This window comes from Phascolarctos cinereus, unplaced genomic scaffold (genome assembly GCF_003287225.1).
Source record: "Phascolarctos cinereus isolate Bilbo 61053 unplaced genomic scaffold, phaCin_HiC Scaffold_1;HRSCAF=81, whole genome shotgun sequence".
Classification (NCBI taxonomy): domain Eukaryota; kingdom Metazoa; phylum Chordata; class Mammalia; order Diprotodontia; family Phascolarctidae; genus Phascolarctos; species Phascolarctos cinereus.
Window position 1 is genome coordinate 164,596,451 of NW_027555514.1, and position 15,068 is coordinate 164,611,518.

At 35.8% G+C, this 15,068-nt stretch overlaps 1 pseudogene; it reads right to left on the reverse strand.

Moving 5' to 3' along the window:
* Nucleotides 1-8,599: 8,599 nt before the first annotated feature.
* LOC110217374 (carbonic anhydrase 2 pseudogene) lies at nt 8,600-9,384 on the reverse strand (annotated as a pseudogene).
* Between the last annotated feature and the right edge of the window lie 5,684 nt (nt 9,385-15,068).

A 15,068-nucleotide genomic window follows, 5' to 3' on the forward strand; every position in this document is an offset into this window, starting at 1 on the left:
ATTCCACTTCAGGAAGCCAAGATGGCAGAGTAAGGAGTAAGTTGCTGTCACTCTTCCTCATTGACCTCTGAAAGCCCAGAAAATATCAACCCAGGAAAAAAAAAAAAACATAACCTAGCAAAAAGACGGGGCAAAGTAGTCTTATACCCCAGGAAGCTTGGGGGATTAATGGGAAAGGAAGGTCCCTCTCACTTTGGGGGAGGGGGCCATTACAGGACTGGGGGATTCAGAGCAAACCAGCAGCAAGCCCAAGCCCAATCTCATGATATCAGGGGAAGATCCCAAGGCCCAGGTTGGTGGATCAGGCAAGTGCCAATACCAGGACCCCCTTGAGAGCCTCAATAAAGGCAAGAGAACTGGTAGACAACCTTGGAAAACTGTCATGAACAATGGTGTTCTCCAGCAGTGAAATCATCCAGTGCCTCAGCACAACTCGGGGAAGCACAACTCTATAACGCAAAGCTTCACCCTGACAGGCATCCAGCAGCATTGAAACATTCCTGTAAAAACCCCAGGTGAGCAGAAGCCAAACATTGAAGTGCAAGACTCTGGTGAGCAAGGGAAAAAAAGCTTCAGTACGTACCCTCTTCACTCCAGCAGGACAACTTAACATTTTTTAAAAAGTCATGAAATAGGCAAATTCCATGAACAAAAAGCAGAAATGGAAAATGACTATATATTTTTATTTTGGGGAAGGGGAAGATCAAGGCACAAATTCATAAGTGGACAACATTGTTAATATACCCACATACAAAACCTCAAAGGGGAATATGAACTGGTCTCAAGCCCAAAAAGCCTATTTGGAAGATCTTAAGAAAGATTTTAAAGGTCAAATAAGAGAGGTAGAAGAAAAATTGTGAAAAGAAATGAGAGGTATGCAAGGGAGAGTCAATAACTTGGAAAAGGAAGGACAAAAATCAACTGTAGAAAACAAGTCCTCAAAAAGAATTGGCTAAATGGAAAAGGTGAGACAAAAACTGACTGAAGAGAAGAACTTCTTAAAAAGTAAAATGGGCCAAATGGAAAAGGAAGTACAAAATCTAACAGAAAAAAACAACTCCTTAAAAATTAGAATGGGGCAAGTGGAAGCTAATGACTCTATGAGAGAGCAAAAATCAGTCAAACAGAAAGAAAAGAATGAAAAATTAGATGAAAATGTAAAACACCTCATTGGTAAAACAACTGACCAGAAAAATAGAGCAGGAGAGACAATTTAAAAATTATTGGTCTACCTAAAAGCCATGATAAAAAAAAAAAATGAGCCTGCACAGCATCTGTCAAGAAATCATCAAGGAAAACTGCCCTGAGTTCCAAGAACCAGAGGGTAAATTAGTCATTGAAAGAATTCATTGATCACCTCCTGAAAGAGATCTTAAATTGAAAATGCCAATTAATATTGTAGCCAAATTCCAAAATTATCAGATCAAAGAGAAAATGTTGCAAGCAGCCAGAAAGAAACAATTTAAATATCATGGAACCACAGTCAGGATTACACAGGACCTTGCAGCTTCTACATTAAAAGATTGGAGGTCATGGAATACAATGTTCCATAAGGCAAAGGAGCTTGGATTACAACAAAGGATCAACTACCCAGGGCAAATGGACATAATCTTTCAGGGGAGGAAATGAACATTCAATAAAATAAGTGACTTCCAAGCCTTCCTGATGAAAAGACCAGAGCTCAACAGAAAATTTGACCTTCAAATACAAGACTTAAGAGAGGCATGAAAAGGAGAGAAAAATAAAACATGTTATTAATAAGGGGAAAGTGTTTATGTCCCTACAAGAGACATAAATGACACTTGTAACTCTTGAGAGCTATAATGTTATTATGACATTTAAAAGGGGGTATACTTAGACAGATGGCATGGATTTAAGTTGACTTTGATGTCATAGTAAAAAACATGATTAAATGATGAAAAGGTATTGTGCTGGGAGAAGAGGAAAGGAGGAGACAGACAAGGATAAATTGCATCACATGAAAAGGCACAAAAACCAAATACAGTAGAGAGAAAAAGGGAGGGAGATGAGCATTGTTTGAACCCTACTCTCATCAAATTTGGTTCAAAGAGGGAATAACAATCAGTTAGGTATAGAAGTCTAACTTACTGTATGGGAAGTAGGTGGGGAAAGGGAAAGAAAAAAGAGGGGTGTATAGAAGAGAGGGAAGAAGTAGAAAGGATAACAGGTAATAAAGGGGGGGCTAATAGAAGGAAGGATGGACTGAGGGAGGTGGTGGTCTAAAGCAAAATTGTACTAAGGAGGGAAGAGGAGAAAGGGGAGAAAAAAGAGTAATTGGGGGAGGAGGAGAATAAGATGGAGAGGAAGACACAGATAGTAATCATAACTGTGAATGTGAATGGAATGAACTCTCCCATAAAATGGAAAGGAATAGAAGAGTGAATTAACAACCATAACTCTAAAATAGGCAGTTTACAAGAAACACATTTGAAGCAGAGGGCTACACACAGAGTAAAGGTAAAAGGCTAGAGAAGAATATATTATGCTTCAGCTGAAGTGAAAAAATCAGGGGTAGCAATCCCAATCTCAGACAAAACAAAAGCAAAAATAAATCTAATTAAAAGAGATAAGGAAGGAAACTACATCCTAATAAAAGTTACCATCGATAATGAAGAAATATCATTACTAAACATATATGCACGAAGAGGTATAGCAGCCACATTCTTAAAGGAGAAGTTAAGGGAGATAGAGGAAGACATATTCAACAGAACTTTACTAGTGGAGGAGCTCAACCTCCCCTTTCAGAACTAGGTAAATCTAATCACAAAATATACAAGAAAGAAATTAAGGAGGTCAATAGAATCTTAGGAAAGTTAAATACGGTCAACCTCTGTAGAAAACTGAATGAGGACAGAAAGGAATATACTTTTTCTCGGTGGTACATGGCACCTACACAAAAATTGACCATATACTAGGCCATAAAAACCTCACAATCCAATGCAGAAAGGCAGAAACATTAAATACATCTTTTCCAGATGATGATCAATACAAATTACATGCAATAAAAGGCCATGGAAAGATGGACTAAAAATTAATTGGAAACTAAACAATCTAATCCTAAAACATGAATGGGTCAAACAACAAATTGCAGAAACAATAGCTTCACCTAAGAGAATGACAATATTGAGACAGTATACAAAAACTTATGGAATGCAGTGAAAGCTATAATTAGGGAAAGTTTTATAGCTCTAAATGCTTACATGAATAAAATAGAGAAAGAAGGAATCAATGAATTAAGCATGCAACTATAAAACCTAGAAAAAGAACAAGTTGAAAATCCCTATTTAAATGCCAAATTAGAAATACTGAAAACCAAAGGAGAGATTAATAAAATTGAAATTAAGAAAACTACTTAACTAATAAATAAAACTAAGAGCTGGTTTTATGAGAAAAAAACAATAAAATAGATAAACCTTTGGTTAATTTGATTTAAAGAAAAGACAGAAGAAAACTAAATTAACAGCATCAAAAATGATTTGCTGTTTGCTATTGTAGCAAATTCACCACCAATGAAGAGGAAATCAAAACAATAATTAGGAGCTAAAACAACTGCCAATAAAAAATAAATTTGATAATCTTTTGAAATGGATGAATATTTATAAAAATATAAATTGCCCAGATTAACAGAAGAGGAAGTAAAATACTTAACCCCATTTCAGGAAAAAAAAAAGTTGAACAATTCATTAATGAACTTCCTAAGACAAAATCTCCAGGGCCAGATGGACTTACAAATGAATTCTATCAAACATTTATGGAACAACTAATTCTAATACTATATAAACTATTTGGGAAAATAGTTGAAGGAGTCCTACCAAATTATTTTTATGATACAAATATGGTGCAGAAACCTAAACCAGGAAGAGCCAAACCAGAGAAATAAAATTATAAACCAATTTCCGTAATGAATATGGATGAAAAAAATTAAATAAAATATTGGCAAAGAGACTACGACACCTTATCTCCAGGATAATACACTATGACAAGGTTGGATTTATACCAGGAATACAGGGATGGGTCAATATTACAAAAACTACCAGCATAATTGTCAATATCAACAACAAAACTAACAGAAATTGTATGATTTTCTCAAAAAATGCAGAAAAAGCTTTTGAAAAATACAACACTCATTCTTATTAAAAAACACTAGAGAGCATAGGAATAAATGGACTCTTCCTTAAAATACTCAGTAGCATTTAATTCAAATCATCAGCAAGCATTATATGTAATGAGGATAAGCTAGAAACATTTCCAATAGGATCAGGGGTGAAACCAGGACGTCCATTATCACCACTGTTATTCAATATTGTGCTAGAAATGTTACCTGTAGCAATTAGAGAAGAAAAAGAAATAGAAGGAATGAGAAATGAGGCCTTTATCAGAAACACTGTCTGTAAAAATTATTTCCCAGCTTTCTGCTTTCCTTCTAACCTTTGTTGCTTTGGCTTTGTGCAAAAACTTTTTAATTTAATTTAATCAAAATTATCCATTTTTCATTTTGTAATGTTCTTTATCTCATTTGCTTCCCATTTACTTTCAAAGTGATAATTACTAGTTTTATATTTTTCTCCATGTCTATTTTTCTTCACTTTTTATTCTTCTTTCCCTCCCTTTTTTACCTTGTCCCTCCTCAGACTTCTAATTTACTTCTGAGCACTGCCTCCCTAATTCACTTCCCTTCTGAATCCCTTCTGTCTCCTATTCCTTTGCCCTCCTATTTCTTAATCTAATCAGTATCCTCTACCTTGCCCTCTTATTTTTTAATCTGCACATCCTGAGTTTAAATCCTTTTCTTCTCTATTACCCTAGTGTTATCTATTGTAGCATTTTTTCACTTTTCTTAGTCATTGTTAATGGCTTGTTTCTTGGCTGTTAACTTTTTATTAGAGTCAGACTCTAGTCCCAAGGTGTGCAGGACAATGTCTCAGGCTTCAGCTTTTTCATGCCTTTTTTTTTTGAGCTCTATCAGAGACCTGATCTCATATAATCCTTTCCATGTCTGAGCTGAGAAGGCCCCCAGGGACTCTGTCACTGCAAATTCAAATGTTATTATTCTCTGTGATCCCTTGGCTGCTGCAACTTTAGCACCACCTCTGCACTGGAACCAAAATCAGGAGCTCCCCCCTTCTCTAAGTAATCACAGTCAACAGCACCTTGCCCCTCTCAGGACTGCCCTCACAGGCGTGTGCTTGCTCCCCCTTGCCCACAACCTCAGTCTGGGACCACATCTGGTCAGCATACTTAAGCCCTGACTCCAGTACCAGTGGAGGGCCCTGCAATCTTTCCTTCATCAGCTGTCCCAACACTGTCTCAGTGTCTGTGGAGCAAAAGTTTCTAAAGCTGAGGATGTTGCTGACACAGCTACCTCTGGGAATTGTTGTTTATTGATTCAGTTGTATCGTCACTGAGATATGTGCACTTCTATCAGTCAAGACTACCACCTCTGGAGGTCAGGGCTTTCCTAAGGCCTTCCAAAGTTGTCCTAGGCTGAACTGATTAACTCTAACTTTTAATTATTTTTTCTACTCTAAAGTTCACTCTGAAGCCTTATTTTAATTATTTGTGGAGGAATTTGGGAGAGCCAGGTAGTTTCCTGCCTTATTCTTCCATCTTCCCAGAATCTTCCCAGAAGTCAAATATTCCATTTTTTAGCCCTTTTTGAGAATCCTGAATCTTGTTAAACCTAAGTAGTCTACCATCATGAGATTTTTCTTTTACACTTAGTTTTATGAAATGTGAAATTAAGTGGGGCTTAAATATTTTCAGTGGAGATGTCTTATGTTAATAATGTTATTTTTCATGTGCGGGGTTGACTAAGCCTGAATTATTTTCTCTTTGTGGGGTTTTGACCCACTCCAATAGTTATAGCAAAGCAAAATGATTTCTATCTTCTATTTTCTAAGCATTTTTTCTTGAATATGGGTTTTATTATCATGTTTTAAATGTATTTTAATGTCATTTCATCATACCTGTGCACTAAGAATATTTTAATGTGTTGTAGCCATTTAGTCAATAAAACAGACATAAACTGTCTATTAAAACAGCAACAAGAGCATTGTTCTCTTTTTCTCTTTTTCCTTCTTTTTTGCAAATGAGATAAATATGTTGAACTTATATTATCCATGTACATCAGTGGCAGAGGTCCAGGATAAAAACCACACTTTCTACAGGCTTTATTTCCCATTACAGACTCATTTGGCTTGGGAGTCATTCCTGTCAGGTCAAAAATGCCACACCCCCTTCATCTTGCCAAGATTGGTTTCATAGGAAAAGACTTTCTGCAAATCAGTAAATATTTCTTCTCTGATTTAGCACTTTGAGAAAAGAACAAGAATGTTCTTTAAAAAAAAATCCACATCCCATGGTTGTGAAGTCATGATCTAATCTTTTACATATTTAGGGGAAATGTTATGTAAATTAATGTATTTTTTTTTTGGACAACAGGAAATAAACTAAAGGAAGTTATAGGAATGGGTGAAAAAAGCTGGAAGATGCAGAATTTGATGAGGCAAATTAATGATTTGCTTAAGGGCTGATAAAAAGATAGATTGTTTTTACAAACATACAGAGTATCATAATAACTTATTGCACAAGTTTAACTACAATACAGTTTGCCATGTCCTCTGAAATACTAAAAATGCATATGGTAAAAGTCTTATAGGTCACCTATAAAATAAATGCTGATCCAGTTTTCAGACTTCAACATTATAGTAATTGCATTACACTTAAAGAAGGAAAACTCAGAACACAAATATATTAAAAGTGTAAATAAAAATCACTTATGGCTCAAAAATGTGAATGAGATTTTAAAATATGCAAATATATAAATTGATGAGTAATTCTTTTGTGAAGTTTGCATATTCATGCACTCCTTCAAAAACTAATTCTGTTAGTTTTCCCTCTTAATCTTCTTTGATGTAATAAAATAAAATACAAGATGCATAAGATATATACAATATTGAGGAAGAGAAATTAGCTAAAAATGGCCCTTAAATAAGTTCTTAGTAAATTAGTACTTTTAAATCTGGAGAAATAGAAGAAAAAAGAAAGAGCAGAGATAGACTTAATATTAAGTGTACTTGGTTTCCCACAGTGGACAAGGAAGTTCTTTACTGAAGGATTTTACTCAACTTAATAATGTGGCTGGAACTCTGGGTTTTCAAAGGACGTGGCAGTGCAGGTTAGATCTTGAAGCATGCAAATATAAACTGACTATGGATGCTATTACCGATAGATGAGTATGGAAAGACAGAAGGAGAAAGAGAAAAGAGAAGCAAGAGGAGAAGAAGGGAAGGGAGAGCAGAGGAGGAGAGGCAAATATAAGGGAAAGTAAAAGTAGAAACAAAGGAAGGAGAGAAAAGAAAGTAATGGCATGTTTCATTGAAGGAGGTGTCACATTGCTGTATGACATCCTATCACAGGATCATGAGATTGTGATTTCATAGAAACCTCAAAAGTACTCTGCTTCTTTATTTACTGGTTTTTGTTGAGATGTGGAAAATGAAGCAGAAATAGGATATATATATATGTGTGTGTGTGTGTGTGTGTGTGTGTGTGTGTGTGTGTGTGTGTGTATGAAAGATAGGGAAAATGTTGCTGAAGATAATCCAAAAAGTAGGCATTCGAAAACTCAGACAGGATAAACTATTCAGATTTGGGGATGACTCAGAAGGAATGATGAAACAATAACAGGGCTTTAGAGTGGACAACACTTCCTGTCTCCTTCTTCCCTGTTGGCAGTGTTGCCTGTTGTCCTCTGCTAAAAGCTCCTCCTGTCCAGGCATTGGCTAGGAGATCTGGAAGTAATTCCTTTACAGCAGGGTCATTTGGGGTCACCAAAAAACAATCAAGTCCTCTCAACAGTCAGTTACCAAATCAAAACTTCTTTTTTATATACAATTATCTATTTTATTAGCCAACATATATCTAAAATACAATATTATTTTTTCCTTTAAGTTATGGTATATGTCCTTTGAATGGAAATGTAATTTGTTTTATAATTATAATAAAATGTATTTATAGATAATACTTAATTCAAAATTCACTAAAACATCATCCCTGTTTAAAGAGTACATGGCTACAAACATACGAAGTTTTTAAAAATTTATTTTTCAATATCTTAAATGTAATCTCTTGGAATTACTATTATTAATTCTGCCTTCTTACACTTTATATTGATGCAATTTAATCACTTATTCCAGGTTTGTCTTCAACTTTTCTGCTTTGCTGTATTTAAAAAAAAAACAGCTTTAGGGTTTATAGCTCTAGACATTCATGTACCCTATTACATGGGAAAGAAGGAGCAAATCTACTATTCCTTATCATTGGTTCTTTGTCACACAGAAAGTATTGCTATCACCAGAGCAGCAGGTCAATGTCATTTTGCTGTGCATTGCACATGGGTCTGTGATTGTAGGCTATTGAGTTCACACATTAAGAACATTTTAAGTTGGTCTCCAATTTTTTTACATTTTATGAGAAAGAATATCAGGTACATATACAAAAGGACTGAGATTAGTGGAGATGCTGCCAGTGCACAGAATAATTTATGCTTAGCTAGAGGATCCATTTCCCTCAGACATCAACAATTGAAAGATCTTCTAATTGTCCTGACAGAGAGTGGCTAACTGGGGTGCCAGTTGCACACCATGTGTTTTGAAGGACTTTCACCAGTAGAAGTGAAGTAAAGGCTGTAGAATTTTGCCATCTGTTCTTGACTAACACAGATGTACTCTTGTAAGACAATCCAGGTCACATATTCCAAGAAAGGAGGAGTGGTCAGTGAGGCTTGATAAGTATAAAATTCCAAGGACTCAGGAAGAAGACAAGGTTGGTCAAAGTCAGTGAAGACTGACTCTTTACCCTTTGTTTAAATTTTACTCAGAACATCAACAACTTTTTAAAGTCCTGGTTCCCATCTCTAAAAAAGATCCCAATGATAGCCAGTCCATCATCCTTGGTCACAGCAACATTGAAACTCTCATACTTTGTATTCCAATGAACAAAATGAAGCTCAGCTGCATATTGCTTTCCATCCAAAATATGATTAGAGTCCTGGTTCCCACTGGAGCCTCAGTGAAAATGAAATTGAATAAACCTGTAGTTCCCAATCAGGGGTTCTTCACTTAGCACTGATTTATCAGTGGAATCATCAAACTTGACTTTGAAAGAGTGACAATTATTGACAATCCTTTTAGCAGTAGAAGGGTCAGAGAACTTCAGAAGTTTCAGAGCACCATCATATTACATTTTAGAGGGCTCAATTTCCACACGAGACTGTTGTTTTCCACAGACGGTAAGAAAAGCCTTATGCCAGCAACCTGGCCCATTTAAGCCTGTCTCATATCCCCAGTGATATTGGGACATGGTCTTGCAAGCTATTGAGGGTTTAGTACTTAGCTCTTGGGTTGCACTTCTGCATTGGTCATAGTAAGACTGTCCCCAGCCCTTTCTGTGATGAGCTTTTATAGGTTTCCACCAACTCCAGGTCCCTTTGCAACCAGAGAGGTGGGAGCAGAAAGGGAGCCAAATCAAGACTGCTTAAAACTCTCTATTCCAAGGAATCCATATTATCAGACTATCATTGTATAATCAAAAGTACCCCAGTAAAAGTCGAACAAAAATTTCTTTTTTAACAAACACTGTGGAGAACCCTCAGGATTTTTTTCCCCTTCAGAGCTGGATTTTGAAAGTAATGAAATAAATATCCCAGAGAATATTTTACTTTGTTTTTGTATCTCCAGCACCTAGCACAGTTTCTGGAACATGGTCGGTACATAAAAATGTAATTTTCTTACTGGACCACAGATGCAGATTATAAGTTAGCTGTAACTTAGTAGATAGATCTTCTTTGTTGTTCAGTCATTTGAGTCATGTCAAATTCTTCCTGACTGCACTGGAATTTTCTTGGCAAAGGTAATGGAGGGGGTTTGCAAATTCCTTTTCCAGTCCCTTTTATAGATGAAGAAACTGAGGCAAACAGGGTTAAGTAACTTGCCCAGGGTCACATTGCTAGGAAATATCTAAGATCAGATTTGAACTTGTCTTCCTGATTCCAGGCCCAGTTCTCTGTCTGCTGGGTTGTCTGGCTGAAGCTTAGAGAGGCTTCCTGACTCCAAATCCAGTAATTCTATCAACTACACAATTCTACATCTACTGCTTAATTTTGTAATAATGTAATTAATAACTATGGTAAACTTTTAGGATGCTGGAACTTCAAATTAATATTTGAAGGTTCTATGATCATTTCTTTGATTTTACAACGCATAGTAATATTTTCTTTAACGGACATCCTCCTTAATGGCCTCAAAATAGATATGTTAAAAATCAAAAGTATAATGTTATCTAATGGTAAGAATAACAGGAACACTTGGCCTCCAAAATGCTTTGTTATTTGTCTCAGTTGCTGGGGCATGATACTAAAACCAATAGTGCTGCAGAATTTGTTCATCCAGATTTTACATTTTTAAATAGAGAAAAAATGAAATGTAGGCATCAAAAATAAAATAAATCAAGGTCTATAGGACAGTATTATAAAACTACCTCTGAGTATTCATGTGTGAAATTATCTCTACTCACTTCCAACTTCCAAAGTGGCTCTAAAATATTGTTCCACTGTTGTTATCCAAAGAAAAGAAGGATATATAATTTATGATGAAGTTGCCAAATAATCCTATTCAAAGGTGAAATCCATCTGTATAACCCATGCTTCAAAGTTCCCTGATAGCTCTGGAATGGGTCTTTGGAAAATTCTTAAGAAGTCAATATTTATTTGGTACCTTTTCTCCCTGCCCAGAATTTGCTTTGGGAATTCTACAAATGCAGATTTTTCCATATTCATGTCTAGGTTTCCAGAGGTGTAGAAATTTGGGTTCCCAAGTTTTATACAGGTGCTTAAGGTAAGATATTAATATTGGATAGAGCAAAGCCTTTAATTTTTTTTTCACCCCTGGGAAATAGTGATAGCTCAGGGAAACATTTGTGTGGCATTTCTGTATGACACATATAGAATATTCAAAAAGCATTTCTAGTAGGCAATAAATAGTGAAAATAATTCCTCTCACAAAGCAACTGGACTTCATGTTATAATGGACAGTGCTGACATCTTAATTATTCATTTGCTCTGTCACATGATCCTAGATAGTCCTACATAGACTTAGAGTGCCATACTATTGTGTGGATAATTTTCATCTTCACCATCCTTCACTTCCTTCTAGCAAACATACTTTGAGGATAATGAATGCAAATGAATTGGTAACTCAGACAGCATGTGGAAAGTAAAGTACAGGCTTCCTGTGCCTTCATATTATGACTGCATTGATATTTGGGCTGTATTGATCCACCAGGTGCAAAAGACAAAGGGGAAAATCCTTCCTCCAGTCTTTTCCACTCTCTCCCCCAAGCATGAAAATCAGCAATTCTGCTGTTCTCTATTGAAAGTCATCCTTCCAAACTCTTGAATTTATGGTGACTTTTGAGGTAACCTTATAGGCTATTGATGTCCAAGAAATTTTCCCTTTCTACTGTGAGGATAGATTTTAGGATGACATTGTCTGAAAAGTTTTCCTTCTTCTCTAAGTAGAAGTCAGGGGCTTTTCTTCTGAGAATATATGAGAGAGCATATTCATCTCTGGAATAGACCAACACTATTAGCTGCTGTCATCTCTTGGTCTCAGAAAGGACTCTTACAGAAATTTTACTCTCAAGCCTTATGGAAGAGAAAACTACAGGACAGAAAAATAGATCCCATTTGATTGAAGGGAAGGAAAAGAGTGGAGGAGTCTAAAGCTGTGATGCCTTTTTACCAGCCCTAGAATAAGAACCCCTCTAGGTTGTAGTAACTCAACTAACCCATGGCCCATTTGTATTCCTTATTCAAAAATCAGCTCATGTTTCCCCTGATCAGCCACGTGAAGGAAAGAAGAAAAACAGAGGAGGAATCAGGAAATGTGTCAGAACACAGAGCTGGCAAATAAATAATAAATAAATGGATAAATAAAGAGGTCATTAAAAACCAGTGAGGAACCCTACTATATATTCAGAAAAAGGGGCCAGGAATAGAAATCCTACATTCCCATAGGTAAGGAGACTAAGGGAGCCTTGAAGTCCAACTTCAGGGATCAATTCACCATTTAAGGGGGAGCTCTGTTTATATTTTTGTTGCTGTTATCCTTGGTTACTTGGTATATATAACTATAAATCTAAATATATATAACTATAAATATAACTACACATAACTGTAACTATATATGTTTTATATATATATATATAACTCTATATAACTCTAACTATATAACTATATATATATATATATATATATATATATATGTATATATATATATATATGTATATAAACATATCATCCTAATATTTCTGTTACCCGGGGAGTTTAAAAAGCAAATAATTTGTTCAGGTCTGACTTTCATTATGAAAATACATTGAACAGTTCTTTTTAAATCGAATATACAGTATATTTTTATTAATAGTTAGGCTCATGTTTATAGGGTATCTCATCTTCATTTGAATCTTGAGATACTTTACACTTTGAAGCCCATTATTCCATTCCCTCCTCCAGCTTCTACTGTATGTATAATAGTCTTGTGTTATTTCACTTTCATTTCCTTTATATTTGAAGGTCTTTCTCAGGTCACTTGCACAATTTATTGTTTGCCATTGGAATTGTTAAATTTAACCACTGTGTGTCTTGGAGGCCCATAGCATAGTCCCATTCTTTCCCTACCCCCAGGAGGCAATCTGTGGATTCTTTAAATTAGCACTTTGGTTTCTTACATTATTGTTTTTAGGCTTTTTGAACATTATCATATTTTTCTGGGAGATCTGTAGTCATTATACTATCTCTCTACATCCTTTCCAAAAGATCAATATGTTTTGTTTGTATGGATATCGTGTTTTCTTTAATGTTGTTTTTTGATTCTCTTCTCCTGAATTAATCTTCATTTATATATATTTGCATTCTGAGTGAGTTATACTCTTTGTTTCTTTGGTGAGATTGCTAACATGGATTCAAGTTATCCTATTCTAACATTTATTACTGTGAATGCTGTTAATTCTGCTTTCACAACTCTATTTTTTGTTTTAAACTATTAGGAACATTGTGTTGTTCCATGCCTTCTTGGGAATTAGAGTTCCTCTGCTTAATCAAGCGTTGATTCATCTTTTTCTTGTAATATTTTTCCATAGATATCTGTAATATTTTAGCTGATCTGGAGATCACATGCCTTCAGTTATGGATATCTTCTTTTTTGATTTATCTACTTATGTTCAACATTTTTATCTGAGTTTTCTTCCTCCTGAGATCTTTGGTAATTTTGGTCTTTTTTTCCTTATTTTCCCCTGCTGCTGACTCTCTGAATTATTTTATTTTGATTACAGTTTCCCAGGGACTGTACCTCAAAGATTACTAATCCTCCTTTCATGCTGGGAGATTCATATTTCACTAGGTTCACTTTCTTCCCCAAGTTATTTTGGAGGGTGAGGGTGCAGTTCCAGCTGGGTGCTGGGCTTGGTTGCTCAGGATTAATAAAGTATCACACAGTAACAAACATGTGACCTGCCCCACTTCACTCTGTTCCTCAGTTCTCTGAGCCAGCTTTGTTGCAACAAAGAGCTGCCATACCACTGTCCCAGTCAGAGCAAGCTTCTACCTTTTGGTTTTCCCTAGCACTGGTAGGAGGGAGTGGTAAAGTGGCATTATGCAACATAGTTGGCTCATGCAGTCCTGCCCTTTTGGAGGGAAGTGGGGGGATGCCAAGTAAGCACTCTTGGAGTTAGGGATTAGTCTTCTGTGTTGTTAGTTCACCGGATTATTGGCTCAGTAGGGTTCTTGGTGTCCTAACCTGTAGAGACAGAGGTAATGTTTTATCCTTTGCATAGGATTCCCATTTTGGTGGAGGTTTGAGAGGTTGTTAAGATTGGAAAAAATAAGGGGCAGCTAGGTGGTACAGTGGATAGAGCTCTGGCCTTGGAGTCAGAAGGACCTGAGTTCAAATGTGACTTCAGACACTTGACACTTACTAGCTGTGTGACCCTGGGCAAGGCACCTAACCTGGATTGCCTCAGCCAAAAACAAAAAAGATAGAAGAAAATATTTAGTCTCCCATCTTGCTTGTCACATGACCTTGAAGTAAAGAAAAAGTGTAAATAAAAGACTGTTAAAAAACAGATAAATTAACAAAGAGAATCCTAAATAATGAATTAGTAGTACTTCCACAATATTAAAAAAGCACTTTTGGTAAATATTATAATAGAAGAAAAATGAAGTAATGGTGTCTGATGAAAGGCAAAATTCTGGGGACTTCCCAGATCACTGTCCTCCAAAAAGCCAATAACAATGTAGGAAAGTTTTTAGATGTGAATGAAAAGGTGAATCCATATCTGGTGGATCTAATGTTTACAAAAAAGCATGAATCAAAATTGTCCAGAGATAATTATGAATTTGAGAGGGGAATGAACACTTAAGCTTGTCAGAAAAGTTTTAAACCAGGTTTTGAGGTTTTTTATGATTTTTTCCTATAAATAATACAAGAAGAAAATTATTAATGAGAAGCAGCCATGGCTTATATGAGGTTAAAGAATGTGAACTTGTAGTTAGACTCCAATTAGCACAGCCTTCAAAACATTTTTCTCCTAATTGCTCAGGTAAGGGGAGCAAAGAATGTATATGGAGGGATTAGTTAGGATTAGGACTGGAGAGGTGGGTGTGGGAGGAATAAAAGAATTCTAAAATGCTATAAAGAGGCCCATTCTATTAGCATGAGTCTGTGTGAGAAAGCAAGTGAAGCCAGAAAGATATTGATATATTGAGAAAAGAGAAAAGGTTGATGATGATGAAAAAGAACAAATTATCTAAATATGTAGGAAAGATAACAGAAGATATGAGTTCGTGGCCAGAAAAAGATAACTTTGGAATGTGACCTCTTAGAAGCCTGATGTAGAATCCATGTGAATGTATCAGGGATTGATAATTCCAAAAGTTTTTGGAAAAAATATAAAAAAGCGATCAAAATTGAGAGGCCTGTGAGAGAAATGGA